This window comes from Triticum dicoccoides, chromosome 7A (assembly GCF_002162155.2).
Source record: "Triticum dicoccoides isolate Atlit2015 ecotype Zavitan chromosome 7A, WEW_v2.0, whole genome shotgun sequence".
Classification (NCBI taxonomy): Eukaryota; Viridiplantae; Streptophyta; class Magnoliopsida; order Poales; family Poaceae; genus Triticum; species Triticum dicoccoides.
Window position 1 is genome coordinate 147,104,271 of NC_041392.1, and position 9,015 is coordinate 147,113,285.

Sequence of the window (9,015 nt, forward strand, 5' to 3'; positions counted from 1 at the left end):
ACAACGCCCGCCGGTCACCACGCGCGCACGCGTGCCTCGCCGTTCCCTGCTCGCGGCCCCGCTTCCCACGGCCCTACTTGCCGGCCCGCGCGCGCCCGTCGTGGCTGCGTCCGGCCACAGCCCTCCGCCCCGCTTCTGCAGTCCCGTCGCCGCTCGCTGGCCGGACCCCGCTCCGGCCATGGCCTCGCCATGGCCACTGACCTCCCCTGCGCCGGCGCCCTGCCGGATCCGCTGCCCCTGGGTGGGCGCCTGCTCGGGCAACATCGCCCCACGGCCCCGTTAACCACCACCTGGACGCCCGCTATAGCCCTTTGGCCCACTGACAAAGGGGCCCCACCCCAAAACGTATTTTTTTTAAAAAAGAAAATAATAATATTAATTAATTAATTAATTAACTTAATTAATTTTGATTAATTAAACTAAGACAACTAATTAAGCCTAACTAATTAACCTAAACCCTAATTAACTAAAACAGTCAATGACAGGGGGGTCCCACCCCTGTTGACCAGTCAAACGTTGACTGGTCAACTGGGTCCCTCTGGCCCGCCTGTCAGTCACTGGGTACACTTTTGTGTACACTGTGCTGGGTGCGCCTAGCAATTTAGCAATTATTTTTCGAATTAAAAATAATTCCAGAAATTAATAAAATCTTTAGAAAATCATATCTTTTAATCCGTAACTCGGATTAAATTATTTACAACATGAAAGTTGCTCAGAACGACGAGACGAATCCGGATATGCAGCCCGTTCGTCCGCCACAGACCCCTAACATATCAAACTCGCAACTTTCCCCCCTCCGGCTCCTTTGCCGAAAACGCGAAACACCGGGGGTACTTTCCCGGTTGATTCCTCCCTTCACCGGTATCACCTCATACCGCGTTAGGGCACCCCTAGCACCGATACTTGTCATGTCATGCATCACTATGCATCTGTTTGCTTAAATATTTATTGTTTCTCCCCCCTCTTCTCTCGCTAGACACCGAGACCGACGCCGCTGCTACCCAGTACGACTACGGAGTTGACGACCCCTCTCTCTTGCCAGAGCAACCAGGCAAGCCCCCCCCCCCTTGATCACCAGATATCGCCTACTCTCCTCTATACTACTTGCATTAGAGTAGTGTAGCATGTTACTGCTTTCCGTTATTCCTATCCTAATGCATAGCCTGTCCTTGCTACTACTGTTGTTACCATTACCTGCTATCCTACTGCTTAGTATAGGATGCTAGTGTTCCATCAGTGGCCCTACACTCTTGTCCGTCTGCCATGCTATACTACTGGGCCGTGATCACTTCGGGAGGTGATCACGGGCATATACAATATACTTTACACAGTTACCTTACCTGTGATACTGTTCGGAGATGGGGGCTGAAGGGGCAGGTGGCTCCATCCCGGTAGAGGTGGGCCTGGGTTCCCGACAGCCCCCGACTGTTACTTTGAGGCGGAGCGATAGGGCAGGTTGAGACCACCTAGGAGAGAGGTGGGCCTGGCCCTGGTCGGCGTTCGCAGATACTTAACACGTTTAATGAGATCTTGGTATTTGATCTGAGTCTGGCTACTGGCCTATACGCACTAACCATCTACGCGGGGACAGTTATGGGCACTCGACGTTGTGGTATTAGCCGAAGCCTTCGTGACATCAGCAACGGAGAGGCGAGCGCTGGATTGGACTGGAACGCCTACTAGGCTAGGTCTGCTTCCGGCCACCCACGCAACATGCAGGTGTGCTAAGGGCGATGGGCCCAGACCCCTGGGCGCTTAGGTTTAGACCGGCGTGCTGACCTCTCTTTTGGTCTAGGTGGGGCTGCGACGTGTTAATCTTCCGAGGCCGGGCATGACCCAGGAAAGTGTGTCCGGCCAAATGGGATCGAGCGTGTTGGGTTATGTGGTGCACCCCTGCAGGGAAGTTAATCTATTCGAATAGCCGTGATCTTCGGTAACAGGACGACTTGGAGTTGTACCTTGACCTTATGACAACTAGAACCGGATATTTAATAAAACACACCCTTCCAAGTGCCAGATACAACCGGCGATCGCTCTCTCACAGGGCGACGAGGGGAGGATCATCGGTTAGGGTTATGATATGCGATGCTACTTGGAGGACTACAGTCTACTCTCTTCTACATACTGCAAGACGGAGGCTGCCAGAAGCGTAGTCTTCGAAAGGATTAGTTATCCCCCTCTTATTCTGGCATTCTGCAGTTCAGTCCACATATGATACCCTTATTCCATTTAATACCCATGCATATGTAGTGTAGCTCCTTGCTTGCGAGTACTTTGGATGAGTACTCACGGTTGCTTTCCCCCCCCCTTTTCCCCCTTTCCTTTCTTTCTGGTTGTCGCAACCAGATGTTGGAGCCCAGGAGCCAGACGCCACCTTTGACGACGACTCCTACTACACCGGAGGTGCCTACTACTACGTGATGCCCGCTGACGACGACCAGGAGTAGTTAGGAGGATCCCAGGCAGGAGGTCTGCGCCTCTTTCGATCTGTATCCCATTTTGTGCTAGCCTTCTTAAGGCAAACTTGTTTAACTTATGTCTGTACTCAGATATTGTTGCTTCCGCTGACTCGTCTATGATCGAGCTCTTGTATTCGAGCCTTCGAGACCCCTGGCTTGTAATATGATGCTTGTATGACTTATTTTATTTGTAGAGTTGTGTTGTGATATCTTCCCGTGAGTCCTTGATCTTGATCGTACACATTTGCATGCATGATTAGTGTACGATTAAATCGGGGGCATCACAAGTTGGTATCAGAGCCGACTGCCTGTAGGAATCCCCCTTCCACACTCCTTGGCCGAAGTCGAGTCTAGACATTGCAAAAACTTTTACTAACTTGGCTGTGTGCCTTACGGGCCCACGTCGCCATCGGGTGGTACTAGGATCTTTTACTCCTCGACCTTTACTCTGGGACTCTGAACTCTCTCCTACTCGGGTTAAACAATTTTACTAACTCTAACACTAGGGTCCCGTGACCACGTTCACCCCAAAGTTGGATAAGCCGTAGTTATTCATTAGAGCAGTACTTGAACATTATCCACATTGTCATTTGACTCCTGTGAAAACATCTTTGTTTTCAGATGGAACCCACGAGGCAGGTTGTGCGCCACACGACGGCCATTGGTGCCTCAGGATCACGTGCTGTGTTGGTTGAGATGATGACCTATCTGGGTTATCGCTGGCACCCTGAGTACACCGTCTATGAGGAGTATCAGGACTTCAACCAGGAGCAGTACCGTGCCATCGTCCACCTCTACTCTCGGGAGTATGACTCCACTACCGTGCTGCACACTGCTCATGGTGTTGGAGTGACTATCGATATGGCGGTCCACGATGCTGCTTATGCTGCTCTGACACGTCTTCGTGGAGAGTATCAGGAGTTGGACACCTCCCCCTTCAGGCACATTGCTATCGCATCCGATGTTGGTGCGGAGGGTTACTACACTGCTGCCTACTCCACTGTCACCCGAGAGCCATTCTACCATCAGAACCTGGTTCTGCATGCTGATGGGCTGGATAGAGCTAACCGAGCTCTTCGCCACGAGTTGTACACCACCCGTCAGCACCTGTATCGTGCTCTGACGCTGTTGCACCCCTCTGTCTGCTCTGGTGATCTATCGCGTTCTGCGATCTACCCTGGCCGGACCGTGATGCCCCAAGGCGTCGGCTGGCCAGATGTGGGAGGCTACTCTCCTGCATTGGGTCCTCTCCTACCACCTGCGCATCAGGTTCCGCACCAGAGTATCCGCGGACCCCAGGCTACTCGCGTGGAGGTCTTCCCTTCGCGTCACTACCAGCTGTCGGGCTACACCTACCTCCGCAGTACCGCATGAGACTGACGTAGACTTGCTTATTAGGGTTAGATGCATTCGCCGCGAGCCTGTGTGTCGCCTATGATGTCTTAACCTATGTACTGAACACTGTGTAACGAACTCTATGCATGACCTCTTTTGTAAGATATGCCGACTACTATGTAGTATCTATCGTGCTACTTTCGTTGTGCATGTTTCATCATGAATGACTCTTGTTTTTTGCAAATTTCTCAATGCTGAACTACCTCTGTTAAATATTAGCAGGATGGTTAGACCAGATGGTCGTGGTCGTGGTGGCAACGCCCCACCACCACCTGAGTACATGGCTGGTATGATCCAACAGCTTGAGATGAATCGCCAGTTCATGGAGAATATGATGGCTCAGTTTCCTCGCCCCAATATGAACTAGCAGCCAACCCCAGTAACTTTGTAGGATTTCATGCGCCTGAACCCAACTGTGTACCGCAGCTCAACTCAGCCTCTGGATGCTGATGACTGGCTCCATGACATCACCTATGAGATGGAGTCTGCTGATGTAGCCCCTGCCAGCTATGTCACCTTTGCTTCCTTCTTCCTGAAGGGACCCGCAGCTCAATGGTGGGACAGCCACAGGCGTACTCTGCCAGCTGGAACAATCATCACCTGGCCAGACTTCCAAGCTGCCTTCCATGCTCGCTTCATTCCTCAGGGAGTCATGGACCGGAAGAAGCGTGAGTTCCGCAACCTCACCCAAGGCAACAAAACTGTGGAAGCTTACGAGCGGGAGTTTCTTGACTTGTCCCGCTATGCTGAAGAAGACATTGCAACTGATGCACGCAGACAGGAGAAGTTCCGGGATGGCCTTCAAGCTGACATCAAGCTCACACTTCTAGTGCATGACTTTGCTGATTTCGCCACTCTGGTGAACAAAGCCATCAATGTCGAAACTGGTCTGCAGGAATACCAGAGCTCTCACAGGCGCAACCGTGACACGGGCTCATCTTCGGGCCCGTCTTTGCAGAAGCGCAAGATATGGATTCCCAATAGCTTGTACCAGCCGGATGCACCTACCCCAAGGCAGACCTATGCTGCACCTCGTCTGCCTGCTCCTCCGACTAGGCAGCCAAGACTCCCAGCTCCACCATCACAAGCTCCTGTTCCCACTCCCAATAATGGGTTGTGCTTCAGGTGTGGACAACCAGGGCATCGTGCTAGGGAATGCAACCAGAACCAGAATCAACTGGCCCTTCCAGCAACTGGCCGTGGAAATAACCAGCCCCGCAGCAACAATGCCAAGTCTTATGGTCGTGTTCATGCCAACCACGTTGATCTGAGCGAAGCTCAAGACCAGCCTGCTACTGTGATGGGTACCCTCCTCGTAAATTCAGTACCAGCATCCGTTTTATTTGATACAGGTGCATCGCATTCATTCATGTCAGAAGGTTTTGCATGCTTGCACGACATTAAATGTGAGGACATGAATGCTTCACTATTAGTACACACCCCTGCGGGCCAATGTCGAACCTCCATGATTTGCAACGACGTCCCTGTAGAAATTGAAGGACTGGAATTCCTTGTCTCTCCCATTGTACTGAAGTCCTGTAGCATTGATCTCATTCTGGGAATGAATTGATTAAAAGCGCATACTGCTTCTATAGTTTGCGCCACTAAGACCGTCCATCTCCTACACCCTTCAGACGAAATAGTTACTTACCAAGCTCATCTGGTGCAAAACGTCGAGGCACGGCTTTATGCCTTGAATGCGTTGAACGTTGCACCACTCGAGGGCATTGAAAACATTCCCGTCGTTCGTGAATTCCAAGATGTCTTCCCAGAAGAGCTTCCAGGGATTCCCCCTGCTAGAGCTATCGAATTCATCATCGACTTGAAACCCGGCACCACCCCTATAGCTAAATGACCCTACAAGATGCTGCCGCATGAACTCATTGAGCTTAAGGAGGAAATCGACAAATCTCTTGTCAAAGGTTTCATTCGCCCAAGTTGCTCTCCTTGGGGAGCACCTTCTCTCTTTGTTAAGAAAAAGGATGGGACAAACCGATTAGTCCAAGACTACCGTCCTATAAACCAAGCTACCATTCAGAATAAATACCCTCTTCCTCGGATCAATGATCTTTATGATCAACTGGCTGGCTCGTCAGTGTTCTCCAAACTCGACTTGAGGTTGGGTTACCACCAGATCCGTGTTCGTGAAGAGGACATCCCAAAAACCGCCTTCGTGACTCGGTATGGATCATACGAGTACACCGTCATGTCATTCAGCTTAACGAATGCTCCCACCACCTTCTCTCGTCTGATGAATTATATATTCATGGATTACCTCGACAAGTTTGTCGTGGTTTATCTGGACGATATCCTTGTATTTTCCAAGAACGAAGAAGAACATGCTGCACATCTTCGTCTTGTGCTGGAAAAACTTCGAGAGCATCAACTGTATGCTAAGTATTCCAAGTGTGAATTCTGGCTCCCCGAAGTAACCTATCTTGGGCATGTCATCTCCAAGAATGGTATTGCCGTCAACCCTGAACGAGTTCAGGCTATTCTCAATTGGACTCCTCCGAAGAATGTGAAGCAAGTCCGAAGTTTCCTCGGTCTCGCCAGCTATTGTCGTCGATTCGTCGAGAACTTCTCCAAGATTGCCAGGCCCCTGACTAATCTGTTGCATAAGGCTGTCAAGTTTGACTTGACGGACAAGTGTCAGGAAAGTTTCCAGGCGCTCAAAGACAAGTTGACTTCTGCCCCCGTGCTTGCACCACCTGATACTAAGAAGGACTTCGTCATTTACTACGACGCTTCCCGTCAAGGATTAGGCTGTGTCCTAATGCAGGAGCGCAGAGTGATTGCTTATGCCTCTCGTCAACTGCGCCCTCACGAAGAAAACTACCCAGTTCACGACCTCGAGCTAGCTGTTGTCATTCATGCACTGAAGTAGTGGCGACATTACCTTCTCGGTAATCGTTGTGAGATCTTCACTGACCATCAAAGTCTGAAGTATCTGTTTACTCAGCCAGATCTGAACCTCCGTCAGCAGAGATGGATGGAGACTGTTGCAGACTTTGACGTGGGTATATCCTATACCCCCGGCAAGGCTAATGTAATGGCTGATGCCTTGAGCCGCAAGTCTTACTGCAACCACCTCCAAGTTCATAAAGTTCAGCCCTCGATTGTCGAAGAATTTAGAAAGCTGAACCTCCATATTGTTCCTCCTGGAGCACTCGCTCCCCCTCCCCTGGAATTCCGCAAGATGAATCTTCTTGTTATTACTAAGGGTTCTCTAAATACCCTGACTGTCGTACCAGATCTCGTAGCTGGTATAAAGACTATACAAGGTTATGACTCTGAAGTCCATAAGATTGAACGCCATCTAGCAGAAGGAAAGCCCTCATTCTTCACTATCGCCGACGATGGCACCTTGTATTTCAAAGGCCGCCTAGTGGTACCATGTTCGAAGAAAAACCTGGATAAGACTAAAAGGGTTATGCAAGAAGCTCATGATACGCCTCTGTCCATCCATCCTGGTAGTACGAAGATGTACCAGGATATTCGTCAAAGATTCTAGTGGTCTAATATGAAGCAGGACATTGCTCGTTATGTTGCTGAGTGTGACGTTTGTCGCCGAATCAAAGCAGAGCATCAAAGGCCTGCTGGAACTCTGCAACCTATCTCTATTCCTGAATGGAAATGGGACCATGTTGAAATGGACTTCGTCACTGGATTTCCCAAATCGCAGAAAGGTAATGATGTTATTCTTGTCGTCATTGACTGGCTTTCCAAAGTTGCCCATTTTCTGGTGGTCAAAGAGACAATCACTGCTAGTCAGCTTGCTACTCTCTACATGTCCAGAATTGTTTCACTTCACGGTATTCCACTGATTATCAGTTCGGACCGTGGCAGCTTATTCACTTCAAGATTCTGGGCAAGTTTCCAAGAAGCTATGGGGACTCACTTATCTTTCAGTACTGCGTTTCATCCACAGTCACAAGGGCAAGTTGAACATGTCAACCAAGTTCTTGAAGACATGCTTCGAGCTTGTGTAATCTCATTCGGCAATAAATGGGAGGAATCTCTTCCATATGCCGAGTTCTCTTATAATAATAGCTATCAAGCTAGTCTGAAGATGTCCCCCTTCGAAGTGCTATATGGACGAAAGTGTCGAACCCCTCTGAACTGGTCAGAAACTGGGGAACGTCCACTCTTTGGTCCGGATATTATCCAACAGGCCGAAGAACAAGTTTGCATTATTCGCGAGAATCTCAAGACTGCTCAGTCACGTCAGAAAAGTCAGTATGACCGTCATCACCAAGACATGGTCTATCAACCTGGCGAAAAGGCTTATCTTCGAGTTACACCAATGAAGGGTGCACACCGCTTCGGGATCAAAGGAAAGCTAGCTCCCCGCTATATTGGTCCTTTCAATATTCTCAAAAGGCGTGGAAAGGTGGCATATCAACTGGAGCTTCCGCCGAACCTTTCTCAGGTTCACGATGTGTTCCACGTGTCGCAGCTTCGACGCTGCTTCAAGGACCCAATCCGAGCAGTGGACCATGAAGTGCTCGAATTGCAACAGGACCTCTCCTATAAAGAGCATCCGGTCCGCATTCTCGACCAAGCTGAACACCGCACCCGTCAGAAGGCGATCAAGTTCCTCAAGGTCCAGTGGTCGAATCACTCTGAAGACGAAGCCACCTGGGAACGCGAGGATCGTCTTCGTGATGAATACCCTGCATTGTTTCCTTCTACCTCCTAAATCTCGGGACGAGATTTCTTGTAGTGGAGGAGATTTGTAACGCCCGGATAATCATGCTACAGTGATCTCACGTTAATGGTGACACGTCGCCTCTGTCACTGTAATTAATCTCGGGTTAATTCAAAACCGTTTCAAATTTAAATCCTAAATAAGTCAAACAACAAAAATTTTCAAATATTAAAATAAAATGTTCGGGCTATGTCTAATATTGCATCGGTAATTATGGTGAAGTAAACACCTTTTTATAAAATGCCGAAATACTTTTAAATGAATTAAACAGGAAAGAAATAATAAAAGAAAATACAAAAGGGGAAAACAAAAAAAGAAAAGAAAGAGAAAGCCCCCCACATCCCTGGGCCGTGGCCCAACTGGGCCAACCCACCAGGCCCAGCCAGCCACCCACCCCACCCACTCCTTATCCACTACGCCACCCCCACTCACTCCACCGACACCCCACAA